Raw genomic sequence first — 22,221 nt, 5'->3', positions numbered from 1 at the left:
TCTCTCTCTCTCTCTCTCTCTCTCTGTCTCTCTGTCTCTCTCTCTGTTTCTCTCTCTCTCTCTCTCCTTTTGTCCTTCCCCTCATATTTCCCAACAGGTTTTACTTAGTGGCAGCAGGACAAACATGAAGAGGATGGACACTACAAACATTTGCAGGATATTTTGCCAAACAATTTCAAGTGACTGGTTTTAATTCAATTCAACAAATATTCATTAAACATTAAGTTAAATTTGCTTCACAAAGAAAAGAAAACACCCTGTTTTTCCCTCCTCTTATTTCTCTCTTTGTCTTTCTCTTATCTTCTTGGCTCTTTTTTCCTCTTTCCTAGATTTATTTTCATTTAACTTCTGAAGGCTGATACTTCAATAATCAAAACCTCTCCTTCCTATATAAAGATCAGAAAGCTGAAAAAGACTCTTTCCTTCTTCCCTTGACCCCACCAATAAATTGTATTACCACTAATATAAATAAGTGTTGCAAAGTTTTAGATGAAAACATATTTTGGACTAAAAAGTCTATCAGCATAAAATCCAAAGCTGACAAAATACATACACACAGTTGTTTGGTCTTTGATGTTTAAATTAAACTAAAAGGTCAAGTGAGAACACTGCTTACAATAATAATATTGATATAGAATATGAAGGCTAGAAAGCACTTTATATACGATATTCTATTTTATTACTTGTACAAATATCAGTATTACTGTACAGTACAAAGAGTACAAAATGCTAAGTTTGAAACAATGTGGGAAATAGGTCAATTAAAAGACATTAGAATAAAAGGGATAAGAGTGTCATCCAATGCAAAAGCCTTTTTAAATCAATAGTACATAGGTATGTTGTTTATACAAGCCACTGATGAAGCTAAAACATAAATTTAATAGTTAAAAGTTTAATGATATCAGCAGACATATAATACATATGTTTAATTGGACATATATGCACATACTATCACATGCACATAAATCCGTGCATGCTTACCCCACAGAAAACAGGCAACTTGCTTGTCTTTAAATGTGAATCTAGGATAAAACTCATATGGTGATGAGTGCTACTGAATTATAGCCTGGAATAAATACAAAAACAAATCCAAGGGACAAGTACATGTAAGGCAGATGATTTTGAGGATAACACAGAGCAGATTTTATGAACTAATTTACAACCCCCCATCTGCTGGCAAAGACCTTCCTTATACTTCATTTTCAGTCTTTTGGGAGGAGGATAAATTACTCCAGAAAGCCTGATAGTACTCAAGGTTCACATCTTTATCTTGGTAAGGGCTTTTTTTGTGTGCCTAGAAGCAGAAACTTTCACCTGTTATTTATTCATTGAAATGTTTCATGTATTTTCACTTTGTCAGGATGTTTACCCTTCCATTTAAGATAGTCGGATAGAGGCCCCACAGCTTGGGCACAAGACTGCTCAGAGCATGGCACTCCCAATGACATTAAAGGCAAGGAACTCCCAGTACTAGGGATCTGCTAAGAAGGGGTCCTGAGTTCAACAAAAGCCCCAAACTAGCACATGTACTACTTACTGATTTCTATAGTCTAAAGTAAAGAAAGTACTGCAAGCCACCTGGACTCTGTCAGGTTATTTGATTATCTCAAAGCTATTGGCAGATGTTTTATCATTCAGTGACACGGGCACACAGGAAAGACATTTTCTGGTTCAACACTGTCTTATTCCTCCTACCTTCCTTTGTATCATGCTTTTTCCAACACATGCTCTTAGAACAGCTGGCATTGCAATGTTTCCATGGAATATTGCATTGTTCCTTAGATTTGAAGATCGAGATTGCAGGCTCTCCTTGGCCCTGCTCTAACTTTGAACTGGGAGACTTCAGCACGAAGAGAATCTTTATGAAGTAACAATGGTAACTGCTCTGGGAAATAATTCAGATTTCACCATGTATTTTTAAAATCTCTCCTCTCCTTTCTGGTTCCATTTTGGGGTAAATGGAATTCAAGTAGGAAAGAAGTTTGGTTTGGAAGATTTTATGTGCTTTGTTTTAAGTGGAGGAAGAGGTCGATTGAAAAGTAACTTTTTGAAAGACTGCCAGACATTTCCAATCCAAATGACAACTGCTTTTTACTTAACTAGCTCACTTCTTGAGATGGGACATGGTTAATGGATAAGAAGCCAATTTTCAACCTAGGTTCAAGGCTTGCCTCTGACAGTGTGTCACTTAACCTCTCAATATCCTAAGAAATTAACACTCAAATTGGTAAAAACATGTGCCCATTTGCTTTAGCAGAGGGAGTTTTCTTATACTAATGAAATCACAGATCTAGAACAAATTTCACCTCTCCTAAAAATCACAAAAGTCACTTCAACCTCATTTGTAATATTGAATGTAACCTCATAAATAGTCAGAATAAGAAGCAAGCAAAATGTGGAAATAAAATAGGAGAATTTAAAAAGTCAAGAGGTGTCCTAACACCCTTCTCCCATGTATAAAAATAATATAATCTGGCCCAATGGACATAGAGCTAGTGAATGGCTTAGTCCAGTCCAATCTGTTTCCTTGACAGATGAGGAAACTGAGACCCAGAGGGATAAATGATTTTCGTGGGGTCACACAGAGCAAATTCAAACCCGGGTTTTAATGCTGTAAGGATTGCATTCTTTTCACTATACCACACTATCTCTTTTAGTCCCTCTTCTATGGTATGTAAGATACATGCTTGTTGTACTGAGTGGGGGGAGGGGAGGGGAGGAATAAATATATGAATATATGGGAAGAAAGAATTCAAACAATCTTGCTATGCAACCTATACTGCCCCATAAACACAGATATTCCAATTTTCCAATGGATCTATAATCTCATCAATGTGAATATTCACTCCAACAATTCAGACTGAAATTCATCCATGCTGTACAAATCTTGTCAAAGTCTGCCCATAAATTTGCCTCAGAGGGGCCATACAGCTAAGTTCTGGAACCCATCTCACATTCTCTTGATATTGTGAGAATACCAGTGTGGTGCCCCATCTTCCAATTGGTTTGTCCTTGGATCTTGCCTCTTATTTTTTTTTCAATCCATGGAAACAGATACAAGAGACAAAAAGGGTTGTGTGAAAGTATATATGAATGTGTGAACACAATCTAGATACCTACATATATAGAGACATAGATGTAATATACACATGTACATGTATACATTTATGTGCATGTATGTACTTTATGATCGATGTATACACACACAGACACACTGAGCATAATACATTGAGATCGGTTGCTTTGAAGAAGCTTACAGAGATAGTCTTACTACTTTATAGACAGACTATAGGCACTGGGGCTTGGATGTGGATGTGGGTATATAAAGGGATCATCTTAGAAGTACTTTCCAAACTTTTCTCAGATTTATACAATTCTGGGAAATCTTCAGGAGATGCTACTAACCGAATTCTACAGGATTTAATCCTACGCTTTCTAACACCTGTAGGTTTCTAAGCTTTTTTTCTCTCACTGTTGCTTATGGCTGCGCATTCATTAATGGATTTTTTCAATTTGGTATGTTATTTGTGGGAAGAAAGGAATTTACTTAGGTCACTTAAGGGCAATGTGATGACACATGCTGTATATACACCACCCCTAAAACACAGATAACATAATAACAATGTCAGACTTTTAACAAAACCTTGCCAGGAGTGTGAAATTAGTAGGGCATGCTCATCTATTACTGCAAGTTCTCTGGTTACATTTTCAAGAAAGCCCCATTCTAAGTGATAAAATGTCTCAGTAGAGAAGTGGCTATGTCCAGCATCTGCTCACTAGGATGCTTTAATCCTGATTACACAAGAGTGAGATAGGATGGAAGAGGAGAAAATTCACAGCCACTGAACAATGTAACTATGGAAGGGGAAAAATATACATACATACACATACACATATGTGTGCATACATACATGTGTAGATGTGTATACATATATGTGCTTTGTGTGTATACACACAGGGATATAAAGATTGTGGCTTGTAGGTCTCCCACCCATCCTAGATCCCATGACCAGATGGGGACTGAGAGGTATTATTCTCCAGCAGTTCTACTCCCACACATAACTGCAAAACCAGCAACCTTGCAAAAAACAATTTGCCTTTGGTAATCCATCTTTTCCCATTTCAGGGTCTTTGCCTCCTTACTCCAGTCACTATCCGATATCCCATTCTTTTCATTAACTGACTTGGTTGGAAAACAATCTTTGCTAAGTTGTTAACCAATAAGGACTTAGCATGTTATACTTTTCAGGGATATGTGCATTTTAATAAGAAGATCCTGAGGACTTAAGTTTTTAGGATTTCAAGAATTTCTAATATTAGAATTTCAGTCACCATGACCGGTCACACCACCAACTACAACTTCTTTATAACTAGCATAGTCTTTAAGTATTGCTATAGCTAAAAAATCCATCACCTTGTGTCTATTCTGGTGATAAGCTTTTTCAACATTGCCTGGATCAGTCCACAGACAACCCCCAACCTATATTCAAAGCCTTTCCAGCTATCTAGTACTTTCCAGAGTTTATATTTCACTGGCATAGCCCAAGGTCTCCTCTACCCCATGATAGGGAGATAAATGTTATTCACAAAGGCATAGGGAGTAGGGAGAAACAAAGGATAGCAAAAGGTAAAGTACTTAAATGTGAATCTGCTAAGGAAACATGAAGACCACTTCTCCCTCAGAAAGTATCATGTCGGGGCAGCTAAGTGGTACAGTGAATAGAGCACTGGCCCTGGAGTCAGGAGGACCTGAGTTCAAATCCGACCTCAGACACTTAACACAAAAACTAGCCGTGTGACCTCGGGCAAGTCATTTAACCCCAATTGCCCTCCAAAAAGAAAAAAAAAAGTATCGTGTCCAAAAAAGAAGAGACTTGGGTGGGATGTTTTCTAATAGAAGCATGTGAGGTGGATAGAGCACTAGATCTGAGATCAGGAAAATGCAAATTGAATTCTCACCTCAAACACATGTGAGCAATGTGACCTGGCCAAGTCATTTAGCCTCTCTGAGCCTCAATTTCCTCATCTATAAAATAGGAATGAACAATACCTCATAGGACTGTTGTGAGGATAGGGGATAATGTATATAAAGTGTTTTGCTAACCATATTAACCATATAAATTAAAGCTAATTGTATTATCATTAAATATATTCCCTATCCCATAGTGGGATTGTGTCAGAGACTTCTGTATCTCATTCATTTTTGTGCTCCACCTCCCACGTCATTTCTTCATTCAAATGTCTCTGACCTTCTGCCCTGCTTACCTACTGACTTCTTCTATGATGATACTATTTGAAAGCTGTTCATTGTTTAAAAGGATATAGAGATTTTCTTTTAATTGTCTCTATTGTTGAAAAGCACTGCAACAACCATTTATTTTTATTGTTTTTTTTAATTTGCTATTTTCCACATTTAAACTCTTTTTTTAGGAGAGGAAAGCATTCACATGACATTGTGAATGATGCCCATAGAGGGTATTTCGATGAGAATGTACCAATTGAAGCATAAACCCAATGGTTACTTTTTGTTTTCTAACATTGGGGTCAAAGGAGGAGCTGGAGTGCACATTTCTATCTGGTGTGTGTGTGTGTGTGTGTGTGTGTGGTAGTGTTTTGTTCTAAGGTACTAAATGGATGAGTCAGCAGAGGCTGAAATAGCTAAAGGAATTCAATTCTCCTAAGTAAAAAATAATTTTAACTTAAGTAGCTGAGGCCTTGCTCACAGGGCAACACCTATAAATAATGGGAGTGTTTTGAAACTCTGGTACTTGGATAAAAATTCCAATTCAGTCATGTGTTAAGATTTAAGACTGTCAAATGGAAGACACTCTGCTTAATTTCAGTTGAGACAAGTGAAGATGATCCTCTAAGTGTGTAAGTCTATGTATTGCATCCCTATAGTGCCAATGTATTGAGTCACACCTTTACTGAGATTGTTTTAGCTCATCCTTTGAAATACTAATATAAGCATTCTTTCATTGCTACTATCATAATTTTCCTTTTGCATAAATGAAAAAAACACCTTTTTTTGAGCCACATCTTTGGAATGAACTTTTAACTTAACTAAGTTTCTCTGAAAAGCTCATTCACTGAAGGTTTCTAATATGTGATTGCAAGCAATTAATTAAAAAATGGAAATGTACTTTTACATTTAACTAGGAGGCATTGTCTTCACTGCATAAATTCTATCATCTCATCACCTAACCTTTCTTGAAATATAAATATATTTTAAATTGGTTCTGCCAGTGCCCTAGATACTTGAAGAATCCTACTGGAGCAAACCAGTTATTAATTCTCTGTCCCCAATTCTAAGCCTTAAACATACAACCATAGATTGATGGCAGCTGCTCACGTCCTTTTTATTGCAATGTGTATTTGAGCTTGCACCTTAATCAGGTCCATCTATAAGAGCCATTAATAAGAGTTGCTTTGTTTAGGCATTTTCTTGAAAATTTAGATTCTTTGTGTGTTGTGATAATAATCATCGTTAATGTAGTTTCCTCTGATGATGAGTATGCATATTTGTTACAAGGGTTTTCTTTTTTCCCCCTAATCAGGGAGGTTGGAGGGAGAGAAAATAAATGCTTATCAATGGGGGAAAAAGATAAAATTTAATTTAAAAATAAATGCACTTCTCCAAGAACTGCCTTCTACTTAGACAAATGAAATTCTGACCACATACGGGAAGTTTCTTCATATTGGCACAATTCCTTCAGTGGAGTTGTGCTGGCAATCCCTAGAACTAAAAAGTACAATTATTTCTAAGACCGGAGACATTTTATTATATTAATCATGATATTTCTCAGCTCAAGGACTCTACCAGCTGTCTAGAAGTATGGTTTCTTAAACTTCTGCTAGTGGGATGTCTTCTTCACATCACTCTCAGTACCTAGTATGGTGCCTTGCATTCAATAAACCAATTATGCATCAGATTGAAATGGAGTATCTGTAAAATGGCAATGGAAGTCAACAGACAGGCAAGCCATCCAGGAAGCTGGGAGCTAGGGAGCTAGGGAGAAGAGAAATTCTAGAGGGAAATCCAAAGAAAGGTGGAGAAGTCCTTCAGTCACAAAAGAGAAACAAGGAAAGATGATGAGAAATAGCATAAAATGGTTTCTCCCAAAATAAAGGCATATGAGGCAGCAGAAAATATGCTAGTTTTGGAGTCAGAGGATCATGATCAATCTCTAGTTTTGCCACTTACCGGTTCTGTGCCCTTAGGCAAGTTAATCTGTCTGGGCCTTAGATTCTTGCTGTAAAGAATGAATACACACACAAACACACAAATATATGGACTAGATGGTTGATCTTGAAGGTCACTTCCAGCTTTAAATCTACGATCCTGGAAAACCCTTGCTCTTGGAGCGCAAGATACCTGGACATAGTTGTTTTGGTTTGGAATTTATTATTTCTAAATATTCATATGACTTGAGGTTGATACTCAGAAACTTGGGAAAATCTATCCCACTATATGGCCAAGGTGACTGGCATCAATTTCTTGTTTGTAAACACTGATATTTTACCAGTGCAGCAAAGGTAGGGGCTTTTTTGTTTTGTTTTATTTATTTTATTTCTTAAAAGAAAGTTTTTGGGGGACTTCGGTGGCCGTAGAAATGTGATTTACTTATGCTGTACAATATCTAAGATCTTGTGTACCATACATGTCAATTTTATGTTTGGTAGCCATGTGATTTTCTCATTAAGACTGTCTGTATGAGAAGATAGATTTCCCTGATATATAGAAAAAGCACAGTTGAATAGTACTTTCAAATTGTTAGAGAAAGGGCTGTATTAGGGATACCAGACATTAGGAAGGGCTATCAACTTTTGATTAAACATCAGAATAAACATGCTGCAATCGACTTCCCAAGAGAGCTTTAAGAGCAGACATCTTCTTCCCTGCCCCCTGCCCCCCATCTGGAATGATTTAAGTTCAGGCCTCCATAGAAATATGGGAATGGACTAGTTGACCTTCTAAAATCCTTACCATTCCCATGACTACATGAAAGACAACAAAAAATAATGATATTTTCCTTGAAAAGAACCCCAAATCACAAGTTAACACACTGCACCAGAATGCTCAAGTTTCCAAACTATACTTTGGGTGAACGTGGAGCTATTTAATTGTGATGCCCTGTGCTCAAGCCATTTAAGAAATGGTGCCCAAGTGGCCTGAAAGGGTTAACATAGGATCCAAAGCAAGTTAGCTTTCATTCACCCAGGGAGTAGGTTGGGCACTAGAATAATCCAATTCACTGCTAATGAACTCCCCTGGGGCACCTCTTGTTGAGGGGAGCATTCATTTTTGTCTCAGTAGCAGATCTCCATTTGAAGACAGAAACTCAGCAATGCTATATAGCACAGTCATCTCTCAATCAATCACCTTGAACAATGTAAGAAACAGTGGCAAGCACAATTGAAAATAAATCCAAAAATCATTTGGATTTTGGCACAGCGATCTCCAAATTATGCTTTCTTTGGGCTGATAATAAAAATAGTGTGCATTTGGTTGGGTGGGAGTGTGGTGTATGAGGAGTTTGAAGGTAAGGTAGGTGAGAGTTATCTACTTGGCAGGGAGAAGTCAGCCTGGGATTAAACATCTGCTACAGATAAACCAACATATGGATCATCCACATGCAAATGATCAGGAGTTGACTCTATATTTTAAATAGCACATTGTGTTTCCTGTGTTGTGGATTTCTGTTGAAATTGGTGCAATATCAAGAATGATCAGTTTTCTTAGGCACTTTGGTAGCTAGAGAGTTTCAAAAAGTTTTAATTGGCCTTCCTTTTATGCTTACACCCAATTAAGCCTCTACGGCAATAATATAATAGGTTCTCTGTATGCATAACTTCTCCAGATCTGATTTGGCTATTTTTAAATTTAAGAAAAAAAATTTCAGGAAGCCAAAGCACTTAGAGATGTAGGATCTCAAGTAGGAAGGACCAGGGGAGGAAATTCAGTTCAACTTCCAACCCTAGGCAGCAGTTAACTTTACAACATGCTTGACAGGTGGTCATCTGGTCCCTGCTTCAACACTTAGGAATTGCCAGGGGCCACTACCTCGTTTTAAATTAATATTTTACCCACAAGATGCATTCTGACTTGGCAATTCAATTAGTCTGGGGGGGGGGGAAGTATATTTTCTTACTCCAGTTGGTTTTAGAGGAAGCTTACCTTTATTTAAATAAAGACGAGAGAGAAAACAAAATCAAGGTTTTAGAAATATGAAATTAGGTCATTGTGCCACTTGTTATAACGAGTAATACAATCCTGTTCCCCAAGCTCTCCAGATTAAAGCAGCTGTACGTGCTGGGTAACTACAGTGTTTCTTTGAGAGATGAGCAGTCAAAGCAATCGTTCAGCATTTAAGGAAACCACCTCTCCATTAAAAACAAAACAAAACTTCTGCACCTGATTCAGAATAACTTTTTGACAATTGTTTTCAACTGAAACGGTCGGTACCTTTTCGCAGTTCTACCTGTGACTTAGACGAAAACTTGATCAGTTTCCATCCAGCTGCTGGTCCCAAAGTAGAACCAAATTCTCTAACTTCTGTCTGTTTCATGCTTTCACATTTCCTTGTTTAATTACATTCAGATTGAGATCTTGTATACATTTAGAAGACAGCAAAGAGTCGGGCTTACCCCCTCAAGTTAACTAATCAAACACAAAGCCAAAGGGCATAAAACTTTTATCCATCTTTCTTGCTGTATATACAAAAGGGGGCATACTGTACTTGTCACAGAATCAGAGGTTTCTTTACATTTGATAGAACAAAGGGCACAGCTTGCCTTTTTTCTCTAAGTGTCTCCGAAGGTGTCCTTTGTTGCATGGGCTGAATGTGAGAATTTTGCTCCCGGGAGAAGCAGAATTAAATGAATGAAAAACAATACTTTGGGCTTTTATTTTTTTCTGGAAGAAAATAACAAATTACAGTCTGCCAAATATTATGCTGCCTGTGGTTTTAAGAACTCAAACTTCACATCTGCTCTTACCTCCTTAGGGATTCAGGCATTTAGTCAAAGCATCCCTAAGACTCTTTCGCACTGTTTAGTTTGCATCCAAGATAAGAAAGTTTGCTCATTTCTAAAACCAGATCGTTTCAAACTAGAAACAAACTTTCTACAATGGTTTAGGAGCTGAAAGGATTGTCTGTGGACACTTGGGGTGCGTAAAGGGGCAAAGATCTGTCTCAAGGTATTTCCGAAGTATATGTTAGGCAGGAGTGAACTGCTGTTCAAGGAACACAGATTAGCAGTACCACTCAGTTTCTTTCCCTACACAAGCGGTTTCACAGTGTCACTTACAAGAAGCAAGGAGTTATTTCTTTTTTAAAAAATCCACAACTTACCTGCTTCTCCATTTTTCTTGTCCTTTGCTTTTTTTTCTCCTCAAGTCTGATCTCAAATACCAGGCGGATAGTTCCTCGAAGCAGCCTGCTTTGGGAGAAGGCTCTTGGGCTGTTTTCCTCAGGATCAGCTGAATTGCAGTCAGTTTGAGATTCAGGAAGCAGTGCTCTGTCCAGCCTACCAAGCACTCCCACTCTCCAGGGTGTGTGCTTACATGTCTCTCTGTCAGCTTAAAAATCCGCCAAACTGATTTCAGTCTAACAGGTTTCCTTATATAGGTAAACATGAATTGCATTCCTGGTGAAAGAAGCTAGCTGGGGATCCTTTTAACCTGGTTAACTCTCCACATGCCGGAACGGCTTATGAGAACTCATTCTTGTCTACAAAGCACCGAGGAAGAGTACAAAAGGATTAACTCACTTTAATAAAAATCATCTTTATGCCAGGAAACTAGGGGGAAAGCCACTTCAGTAAGTGGCTAACTTGCACTTTTGCATTAAGTGGCTTTTCAAAACTACCATTAGCCAGTCAAAGGTTTTTTTTTTAAAGGGAGAAAGCTTTGGGACATCATTTTCCATGCTTGTCTTCTTTGTTTTAAAAAGTTTCTCAGAAAATCATTTTCAAAGGAATAAATATCACACACAATATTAGACGTGTGGATGTACATCCACGATTTTGAATAACTTGTTTTTTGGCATAGGATTTAATAAAGGTTATCAAAATTCCCCATTTACTTAGCATTCTTTTTCAGGAAATCCTCAGTAGAAAAATATTTTTTTGTGCAGTCTCATGATTTTAGGACTTTGAGGTCTCAATTGTGTTTTCTGGAAATTCTATAATTCCCACTCAACATTGATAAAAGGAAGAATATTTACCATAATTCCTATATCTATAGCTCTGAAGTCCTAATACAGAAGAATTATCTGATAACTTTGAAGGAAATGTCCTAAGTCTTAAGAGTCTGGATAGGGCCAGCTAGGCGGGGCATTGGATAAAGCACCAGCCCTAGAATCAGGAGGACTTGAGTTCAAACCTGGCCTCAGATACTTGCTACTTAACTAACTCTGTAACCCTGGGCAACTCATTTAACCCCAATTGCCTCAACATCCCCCCACCACCACCAAAAAAAAAAGTGTCTGTGTAACAATTTTCAAAGCTCAAATAAACCTAAGACTTTACCAAAACAAGAATGAACTTCATCAAAAGCACCTTTGGCAGACTCAAATCTGGTTTTGAAACAGATCTTTATAATTTAGCTAACCTAAGCCAATTGTTCATCATTGACTTCTCATTGTAAGTTCACTCCACTGCCTAGTTACAGAAATAGATCTTTGTAATTATAACCAATTCAGATGAATGACTGAGAAAAATCTAAACATCAATGAATTTCTCTATGTAAAAGTCAGTTACTTTCCCATATATTCTATATGACAATCATGGCCCACCAGATAGAAAACATACACGAATCTTAAAATGAATGATTTGTCTTTATTTCATTCATAATGGTTATCAATCAGTGTGGCTGCTCATCACTAAAATCAATGACCACCATCCTTAGCACTCTTCTGGGACTCTGGTCAGTGGGACTGTTAGGAAAAAGATTGGCAGCAGAGTGTTACTGTATTGATGGTGTCGTATTAATTGCCATATCCAAATCTGTTTCTAAAGCATAAGTACTTTCTAAATGAAAAATAAACACTTTAAAATTGGATAAGGATATTATCTCATTTGAGCCACCTAAAAGGTAAGTACAATGGAAATCATTACTTCCATAAGGTTCAGGGAGATTTGCCTAGATTCACAGAAAGTTAGGAGGTAGTATTCAAACTCAGGCCTTCATGACTCTAGGTCTAACTTTCATGTTTGTTCTCCTAAAATCAAAAGCAAATCAGAATCTAAAAGCAAGAAAAACATCAAAAATGTTGAATTCCTCGTATCTTACTATAAACTTAAAAAAATCATATTAATCAATCGAAATATACTTGTTAAGCACCTCCTATATGAAAGACAATGTGCTAAGAGCTGGGGAATACAAAGACAAATAATTAAATAGTATCTACTCTCAAGGAGCTTATATTTTATCAGGGAAGAAAAAACACACTTACTTTGTATATGTGAATATACATGTGTGTATTATGTATATGCACAAACACACATATGTAAAATAAATACAAGGTAGCTTTATGAGGAATCAACAGCAGTTTGAGAATCAGGAAACTGGTTACTTTTCATAAAACCTTTTCAAATGACCACCTTTAAATGATTCCAGAAATAACAGAAAGCGAAGTAATGGGAATCATAAGAGCAAGTGTATGATTGCCCAATATAAGCTCTGCTCATAAAATATTATGAAAAAATGCTTTCAAAATATTGCTCAGGCTTTCCTCTCCAAAATACATACAAACCTATTGCACCAAGTTAAGAGTCATCCTGACTGTCTCACTACAAGAAATAATAGCAGCTTCTACTCTGGACTGCCGGAAGAACAGCTTTCAAGAATTCTTCACTATGTAGATTCTGAAGCCTTTATGTGAAAGTAATTCCCACTGAAGTCAGTTTTGTTTGTGCAAGAACTTTAGACTTTATTAACATGTTGATGCAAGACAAAAGAATTCCTTTTTTTCTCCCAGTAAAGGCTAAACCTTCAAACATCTTAAGCTTGCCTCCGAATTTGTGCCTGCAATTCTAAGCACACGGTAATTCCACTCATAAACACAAAATATAAGCTACCTTAAATCAGGGGATGGAATGAATAAAATGTATCTTTCAAAATGAATTCCCACAAAGAATGGATTTGATAGTGAAAGGTTTTGGCTTCTGTGTTGGAGGTGGTGACATCATCAGAGCACAAATGGACTAAGCGTACTCTGAGGTTCATGGGATTATGGAATTATGAATTCTAAGTGCTGAGACTCAAGACAAGTCAATAAGTTAATGAGCATTTATTAAGTGCTTACTATATGCCAGACACTGTGCCAAGTGGACTACAAGCACAAGCAATAAAGAATGACAGTCCCTAACATCAATTCTAACGGAGGAAGACAACATTTAAATGGAAACTGAAAAGGGAGTGAGGATAGAGAAGGTACCTGCATGGGGAGGGGGAGGAAAGTAAGGATATTAGCAATTGTCTAGATCTAAATGAGGAAATTGAGACCCAAGTCAATGTGGGATCCTACAGACAGATCTAGCCCCAGTACTATGATTTTCTGACTCCAAGTTTAATGTGCTTTGATTATGCCATTTCTAAATAATGTTTCTAGATGAAAATTGGCAAACACAGCAATGTAAATTAAATACAAGCATTTTATGGGAAGAGGGGGAAACCCTCTTGCTCTTTCAAGAAATCTCTTACTCTTTTAAGAGTTGGATTTTAGTTTTTATTAAAATTTAGGAAGCGGATAGGGTACTGGCCTATGGGACACTGGGCTGGTCACTCAAAGTCTCAGTACCCTCAGGCAACTTTAAGATTCTAAGTTGTAGAAGAAGGTTACTTTACCAATGGTTTCCACATTGTTTTTATTGTACACTTCATCAGTTAAAAAAAATTAAGTGTGTATCCTCACACAGTCATTTTTGTATAAATTATTCTTGTTGTTATTCAGTCTGTTTTAGTGGTGTCTGACTTTTTGTGACCCTATTTGGTTTGGTTTTGGTTTTTTTTGGCAAAGATTCGAAGTGGTTTGCCATTTACTTCTCCAGCTAATTTTACAGATGAGAAAACTGAGACAAACAGAATTAAGTGACTTGCCCAAGGTCACTACTGGAAGGTGTATTAGACCCAGTTTGAACTCAGGAAGATGAGTCTTCCTGACTTGAGACTTGGAATTCTATCCATTGCTCCACCTAGCTGCCCATATAAGTTATATTCCTGTATTTTTTGTATTAATAGATCATATCATTATAAAATATAACCAAATGAGAAATGCTTTGAAAGGATAAGCAGTAAAATAAATAATACTGTAAAATATTTTAATTTTATTTAGTAATATTTTAAAAACCCTTTTTGCTCTAAAAGCAAATGTGAGAAGCAAAATGACTGAATTGATGCACTTTTTTTTTTGAAAAATCATTGTGTAATGACCTCAGAGACAAAGCAGAATTACAGATAATTATGGTAATTAATATTCAGTTAATCTGATTGACATAGCTGCAACCCATCTATGGATGTTCATCCTGTGTGACTCACTATGTCCCACCCAATCTTAAAAGGAGTGTTGAGGTTCTTACTATGCGCATCCCTAGAGCTCAGAGAAAGCTCCTTGCCACAACCATGTGGCTTTCTGGGGATCATGGAGAAGGTGTGCTGGGATAGAGGGTAGGGATTTTCCCAGTGGAGCCTGTGGGGTTAGGTTGCAACTTCCCTAAGAGGCTCATTTCCTGTGTAGAAGAGTAGACCCTGGGAGTTTGCAATCCCAGAAATGAAGAGAGATTGAAATGGGGGAGTATTTGAGTGAAAACACTTCCAAAGGTAGTTCTGTGTCAAAGACATGCTGCATGATTGGCAATGACATGGAGGGCAAGAAGAAATTTATCTTCTTACTCTTTGATCAGATGATCACATGATCATGAGGATCATGTTATGACCCTTTCTGTAGCATAGAATAAACTGCATTTTAACGATACTTGCAATTCTATCCCAATTCATATGCTCACCAACATGTTTGGAAAATATGATTTGATTGAATAACAACAGGTATACAAACTTAAAGATCTGTCCTTCAAAATTATCAGTGGTTTAATTTAGAGCCAGTCTTGACTATCTTGGGAAATAGTGAAATTTGACAAGGATGTTCTCTGATAGTTTTGTCAGTGATTTAGATGATCAAATAAAATTTGTAGCCAATACCAAAATGGAAACTTAGCACCTTGGAAGACAGCATTAGAATTAAAAGTGATCTGGACAAGAAAAAAGATGAGTGTATTTGTAAAGGATTAAAATCAAGAGGCACAGAAGAGAAAAACAAAATCAAACAAAACAAAAACATAAAAGCATGTTTGGAGATGACAATGTCCTATAATTATACTGAATACAAGTTAGCAGCTTATGACTATTATTTTAAAAGTTCATTGGAAGTGTATTCACAATGTCATTTTATAATTGAAAGGTATACTTTATCAAAGCATTATATTTAATTTGGGACTATACATTTTTAAAGCAAAGAGAGGCTAAAGCACATTCAGAGAAGAAGGTAGAGAAAGGTTAAAATAACAATTCTAAGATAATCCAAAATTTTGATGCATTAGAACTTTTGTCCCTCTAAGCTAGAAAATGAAGTTTGTCTTTGTTATCAGAGATTATAGACAAAAAAAATTCACTATAGGGTTGACTGATGCGATTCAAAAAATAGTGATTAATGCATTCATTGGATTTTAGAAACCACAATATGACAGAGAAAATAGAGCAAAGTTTATAGATAGAAGGAAGATAATCATTAAAATGATTTTCAAGGCAGCACAATTCCTTCCATTTTAGCTTTATTATACTGCTTTTATCTCACTGATCTTACTTTATCTACACAACAACTTTAGGAAGCTATGAAATTATAATTATCCCCACATGACATGTGAGGGAACTAAGGCTTAGAGAATTTCAAAAGTGACCTACCCAAGATAACATGGTTAGTGTCCCACCTAGTTCTCCTGAGCTGAGGCATCAGAATGTAGGGGAATGGACTCAACATTGGAAGATTTGTATTCATTTACTTACTCCACTACTTACTATTTGTGGTAGACCTTAGACATATCACTTCAGTTTTCTGAACCTACTTACTGGGGTCACTAGGGCAACCCTAGGGTGGCAGGGGCATTGGACTTGGACTTAGGAGATCTGGGTGGAAAGTCTAGCTCTTTCTTCTTTTGGTTTGGAAGAAAAAAACACTAATTTCTATTCATTGCTTTAATAATGCTTTCATTCAAATATTCAATGCTTTAATAATAATACATGCCCTTGAGCAAGTTACTTTACTTTCCTAAGGGTTCAGTTTCCTCTTCTTTAAATTAGGGCATTGGATGAGATGATCTTGTGAGAGAAATTATTATTAATAACCAATATATCGAGGAGTTCCTGAATTCTTTCCTTCTCTGCACAGCCCTCTCTCACTTAAATACAATTCACTTGCATGTCATAACATCGCCTCCCTGATGTCATGGTCCCCTTCAACAATGAAAAAAAAAAACAACCACAAAGTCTTGATTTTAAAAACTCAGTCTCTTGAAGGACATCACTGATAATAAGATTGAATTGGTTTCTCCTCTATCTGACCCAACCCAACCCAACCCAACCCTACAAGGAATCTCTAGTCTCCTAAGAATTCTATTCAAGAAAATTTGGGTGAGATAGAACAAGGCTGGGGGTGATCTGAGTATAGAAATAAGTTTCCCTGTCCAAGGGTGTCGTGATGTCACTTTCACACTCTCATTTTAATATAGCTCACCTCATATTGTATTAACCAATCAGAGTTGATAGCCACTCATCTTCCAAAACAGTATAAGCTCTGAGCCCACCTCCACGATTGTTTTTGTTCTAAGAGAGATGGCTGAATGACTGTCCTTTTATTAATAAACATGCTAGCATTATTAAAATAATAATTAAGTTATTAGAAATTATTCCTCTTGAATCTTTTTAATCACCACACTAAGATACAAGATGTAGAGATGAACCTAAGGGATCACCTTGTCTAGAATTCCATTTCCAAGAAGAGAAAACTGAAACCAAGAAAAGTGAAATTAAGCTTAGGGTCACACAGGTAAGTGGGTTTCCCAGTTAATATATGAAGACAGATTTTCTGACTATAAATCTATGGTTCTTTCCAGGATATCATGAACTTTCTCAACTCAAATAGTCAACAGCAAGCATTTATTAAGCCCTTACTATGTCCCAGACATTGTACTAAGAGCTAGGAATATAAATACAAGTAAAAGAAAGACAGTTCCTACCTTCAAGGAGCTTCTATTCTCACAGGGGAAGGTAACACATAAAAGAAAGTGAAGAAAATGGGAAAGGGGAGAGTTGTAGGAAAGATAGCATGAAATAGAGATAGATTACATTAGGAATGCAGCCTCAGAAGACTGAAGGTATGGTTCACTTGGATGTCTCTCCTTCAGTGGAGATTCTGGTAAGAACATAGGATAACCCAAAGGGCAAAGGAAATTCTAGTGTGTAAATTCCAAGGCTGGGGTTGTGTGGATTGTAATTGTTTCATAACTTGGTATTATTGACGTCTGTACACGTCGTCTCTCCTCCTGTCTCTCAGAAAGGTGGCCGCTAGTTGGTAGAGTGGGGTAGACTGTTGGATTTGAAATTAGGAAGATCTGAGTTTACATATTGACTCAGATATTTATAGCTGTGTGATCCTGGGCAAATCACTTAACATCTCTTGGTTTCCCCATTTGTAAAATGTGGTTAATAATACTTGTTACTCTTCAGTCGTTTCAGTCATGAGGAAAAGACGGAGACAGAGACAGACAGAGACAGGGAGGGAGAGAGACAGAGACAGAGAGAGGAAAATTCCTAAGTTGGATCTGAAGCAAATGAAAGAGACTTTAAGGAGCAGACAAACGGACAAATTTTGAAAGAGATGATCTGAAAGTAATTGTAGTTTTGCATGTGGTAGCTCAGGAATGTTTTTGGGAAAGAACCGTCTTTGAATGAAAATAAAGTAAGGAAAGTTTATATTGGGTAAGAAGAAAATCTTGACAGTAGTTTGAGGAATTGGCTGAAGAAATCTGTTGCCAAGAGAGGACCCAGAGGTTTAGCCAGTGGAAACACTCACAATAGAGATTAGATAACGAAATCAAGAAAATACTGGAGGAGATAAGTGTGCTAAGCCTAGAGTGTTTACTGGATGACCTATGAGCTCCCTCCAGCTTTAGCATTTATTTAACACAAAGCAATGAATCACAGAGAAACATCTGTATGTAATTGTATTTCTGTTCCAATAATAAAATGTTTCAACGTCTATGTTATTTACCAAAGCAGTTATCATAAAGGGCCAAGTATAGAAAACTAGGAAACAAATGCTTATCCCAAGAAACCTTTCTTTTGCAACTCTGTAGCTAAGACCATGGGCATTCAGTTTGCCACAGTGGAACAGGCCCTCTCAGGAATTTATCTCTAGGCAGTATCTGGTCACTATTGTTCATGCCAGCATTTGGAGTTCATATCAAAACCCCTTCTTACTTTGCTTGATTTTCTTATTACTAAGTAAATATTATTACCTGCATTCTAATCCAGACTCCCTGAGTGATTGTGGAGAAGTTATTTAACCTCCCTGGGCCTCAGTTTCTTCATCTATAACATAAAGGGGTTAGACTACATGGCCTTTGACACTTTCTAGTACTAAACCTATGATCTCTTAGGAGGAGGATCAGGAGAGGTTCCTGCAGGAGACCAGTAAGAGGCACTGGGGTTAGAGCGGACTCTGTTCACCTCTCTTGGAAATGACTCTGACCTGTATTTTCATGCTTTTGACCCAATTACCAGCTGCCTTTGAGACAAGAAGGTTTACACCTTCCTTTTACTCAGGAATGTTTGCTTTAAAAACAGAAGACTAGAATTACAGAGTTTGCAGAAAAGTACAGGGATTTTGTCCTTTTATTGCCTGCAAAATGCCAGGACAGTTTAAAATTATTAGCAACCAATGTAAAAGAGAAAAGGAAATAAAAGAAACATTTATTCCCTCAGAAACAGGCCTAGTCCCCTCACCTTTCCATAGTGCCATATAAGTTTTCTGTATGCTTTGGCACAAAAAAGCAGAGGTTTTTTTCTCCCCTCCTCTTCTAAAAGCTAAGAAGTATTTTTGTCCTTTTAAACTTAGTTTTGCGGGAATTCATTTTCCCCGAAATGGAGAAAGTTGAACTTTAAAACAATTCCTTTTATTTTATATAGAGCAATTACTCCTGTCACCAGGATTAAAATTTACTACTACAGTAAAGCAAGAGAAGTATTTAAGCCCCATAGCAATGTGCATTTAAATAAAGCCACACCACCTAAAAGCCTGTTTCCTTCCATTTGGCAAAGCAGGTGTTTAAGGATGACGTCTTTTTAAATGAAACAACAAGCAATTATGTGGGGAAAAGTCCTCAAGTAGCAAAGAAAAGGAAAAGACCAATTCAACAAAAAAATCTCAAAACTCACGTACCTGTTTCCCATCTGTATGCATGGTCTGTGTTTCCAGTTTCCATTTTTCTTCTCTACTGATACCAAAAGTCATGGACAATTGTTTAATTGATTAATCCATTAATAAGTATTTATTAAATGTTTACTCTTTTACACTGGTCAAAGCATTGTGGATGTATAAAGGAAAATAAAAAGAATCCCTAGTCCCAAGGTTGGTGAAAAAATTCAAATTTTATATTTGAATGGGGGAAAACACAAGAATAAATAGTAATTATTATCATATAACATCCTACAGTGGAATAACTTATCATAAAGAGTTCTAAGATTTGCAAATTTCATAACAACCCTGTGAGGTGGGTACTGAATCATACTTTTTTTATTTATTATCCTCATTTTTCAGATCAGAGAACTGAGGCTTAGAGATATTAAGTGACTTGCCCATTGTCTTGCAACTGATGGTGTGGAAGGAGGGATATGAACATCATAACCAGAAGAATTCTGGCACTTTATGCATGTCACACCTTTGCTGTTATTTTTATTAGGCCTTAAACCAAAATAGGTTGCCTCTTTTCTTTCTTTGTTCCTTCTTACAGCAATGATTTTGAAATGGATAGGGGAAACTGAGAGGGGATTTATAGAAAAACAAAATTAATGCAAAAACAAAAGATATCATTTTTTATATTTTAATCAAATGCTTTATTAGCTTCTAGTTTCCATCATTTATTTCTGCAAGATTATGAGTTACAAATTTTCTCCCCATTTTTCCCCTACACACCACCCCAAAATAGCTATTCCACTGGATATCCCCTCCTCCAATCTGACCTCTCCCATATCCCCTCCAACTTTCCAATAGGGCACGGTAGATCTCTATGCCCCACAGCCTGTATATCTTATTTCCCAGTTAGATGGAAAATAATATTAATAGAAGTACATGTATATATATGTATGTATATATATATGTATATATTCCAGATTCATTGCCTTTCTCTCTTGTCACCCACCATAACTTGGAAGATAAGCAATTCAGTATAGGTTATACATGTGTAGATATGCAAAACATTTCCATAGTGGGTATATTGTAAAAGACTAACTATATTTCCCTCCTATCTATCCCACCTCCCACTTGTTCTATTCTCTACTTTGATTCTGTCCCTTTTCAAAAGTGGGTGCTTCCAACTTCCCTCCCCCCCCAGTCTGCCCTCCATTCCATCATTCCCCCCTCTCATCCCCTTCCCCCTACTCTCCTGTAGGTTGAGATACCCTATTTAGTGTGTATGTCATTCCCTCCCTAAGCCAAATTCAATGAGAATAAGGTTGACCCATTCCCTTTTGCCTTCCTGTTCTTCCCCTCCATTGTAACCATTTTCCCTTGCCTCTTCTATGAGATAGTTTACCCCATTCTGTATCTCCCCATCTCCCCTCATTATATTCCTCTCTCACCTCTTAATTTCACCTTTTAAGTATCATCCTTTCCTATTAAATTGGTCCTGTGCCCTCTATCTATGTATACCTGTACACACATATAGACACATTCACATATGTATTCATACGCACATATACCCTCCTATATAAACATGTATATGCATGTATACATACATATATATATATTCCCATTAACTATCCTCATATTGAGAAAAAGTTTCATCAGTTACCATTATCGTTTTTCCATGTAGGAATGTAAATAGTTCAATTTTTATAAGTTCCTTATGACTTCTTTTCCCATTTTACCATCTCATGCTTCTCTTGCTTCTTGTATCTGAATGTCAAATTTTCTGTTCAACTCTGGTTTTTTCATCAAGAATGCTCGAAAGTCCTCTATTCCACTGAATGACCATATTTTCCCCTGAAACATGATACTCAGTTGTGCTGGGTAGGTGATTCTTGGTTTTAATCGCTTGGTTTTAGCTCCTTTGACCTCTGGAATATCATATTCCAAGCCCTTTGATCCCTCAGTGTAGAAGCTGCCAGATCCTGTGTCATCCTCATTTTGTTTCCACAATATTCAAATTGTTTCTTCCTGGCTGCTTGTAATATTCTCTCCTTGATCTGGGAACTCCAGAACCTGGCTATCATATTCCTAGGAATTGTCTTTTGGGGATCTTTTTCAGGAAGTGATTGGTGGATTCTTTCAACCTATATTTTGCCCTCTGGTTCTAAAACATCAAGGCAATTTTCCTTGAGAATTTCTTGAAGCATGATTTCGAAGTTCTTTTTTTGATCATGGCTTTCAAGTAGTCCAATAATTTTTAAATTATCTTTCCTGGATCTATTTTCCAGGTCAGTGGTTTTTCCAATGAGATATTTCACATTGTCTTCTATTTTTTCATTTGTTTGGATCTGTTTAATAGTATCTTGTTTTCTCATAAAGTCATTAGCTTCCATTTGCTCCAATCTAATTCTGAAGGAATGATTCTCTTCAGTGAGCTTTTGAGATTCTTTTTCCATCTGGCAAACTTGGCTTTTTAAGGCATTCTTCTCCTCATTGCCTTTATGAGCCTCTTTTGCCATTTGAGTTAGTATGTTTTTAAGGTGTTATTTTCTTCAGTCAGGCTTTTGGTTCTTATTTCATAATTTTCTTGTATTATTCTCATTTTTCTTCCCAATTTTTCCTCCACTTCTCTTATTTGGTTTTCAAAATCCTTCTTAAGGTCCTCTATGGTCTGTAACCAGCTCATGTTTTTCTTGGAAGCTTTTGGTGCTGGAGTTCTGACTTCACCGTCTTCCTCCTGTTCCATGCTTTGATCCTT

General features: G+C 36.9%; 1 protein-coding gene across 1 annotated transcript in view; it reads right to left on the bottom strand.

Moving 5' to 3' along the window:
- The window catches only part of MID1 (midline 1), a 459,261-nt gene extending 448,594 nt beyond the window's left edge, over positions 1-10,667 (bottom strand). Inside the window, exon 1 of the mRNA XM_069066924.1 lies at positions 10,356-10,667. The gene's annotated coding sequence lies outside the window, so the exon portion shown is untranslated. The remainder of the gene's footprint in view (positions 1-10,355) is intronic.
- Positions 10,668-22,221: the final 11,554 nt, after the last annotated feature.

Source organism: Petaurus breviceps, unplaced genomic scaffold (assembly GCF_028583685.1).
Source record: "Petaurus breviceps papuanus isolate PSGF00001 unplaced genomic scaffold, PetGlider_PUasm1.0 90731, whole genome shotgun sequence".
Classification (NCBI taxonomy): Eukaryota; Metazoa; Chordata; class Mammalia; order Diprotodontia; family Petauridae; genus Petaurus; species Petaurus breviceps.
Note: the sequence above shows the minus strand (reverse complement) of the source record. Positions and strands in the feature narration are given on the sequence as shown.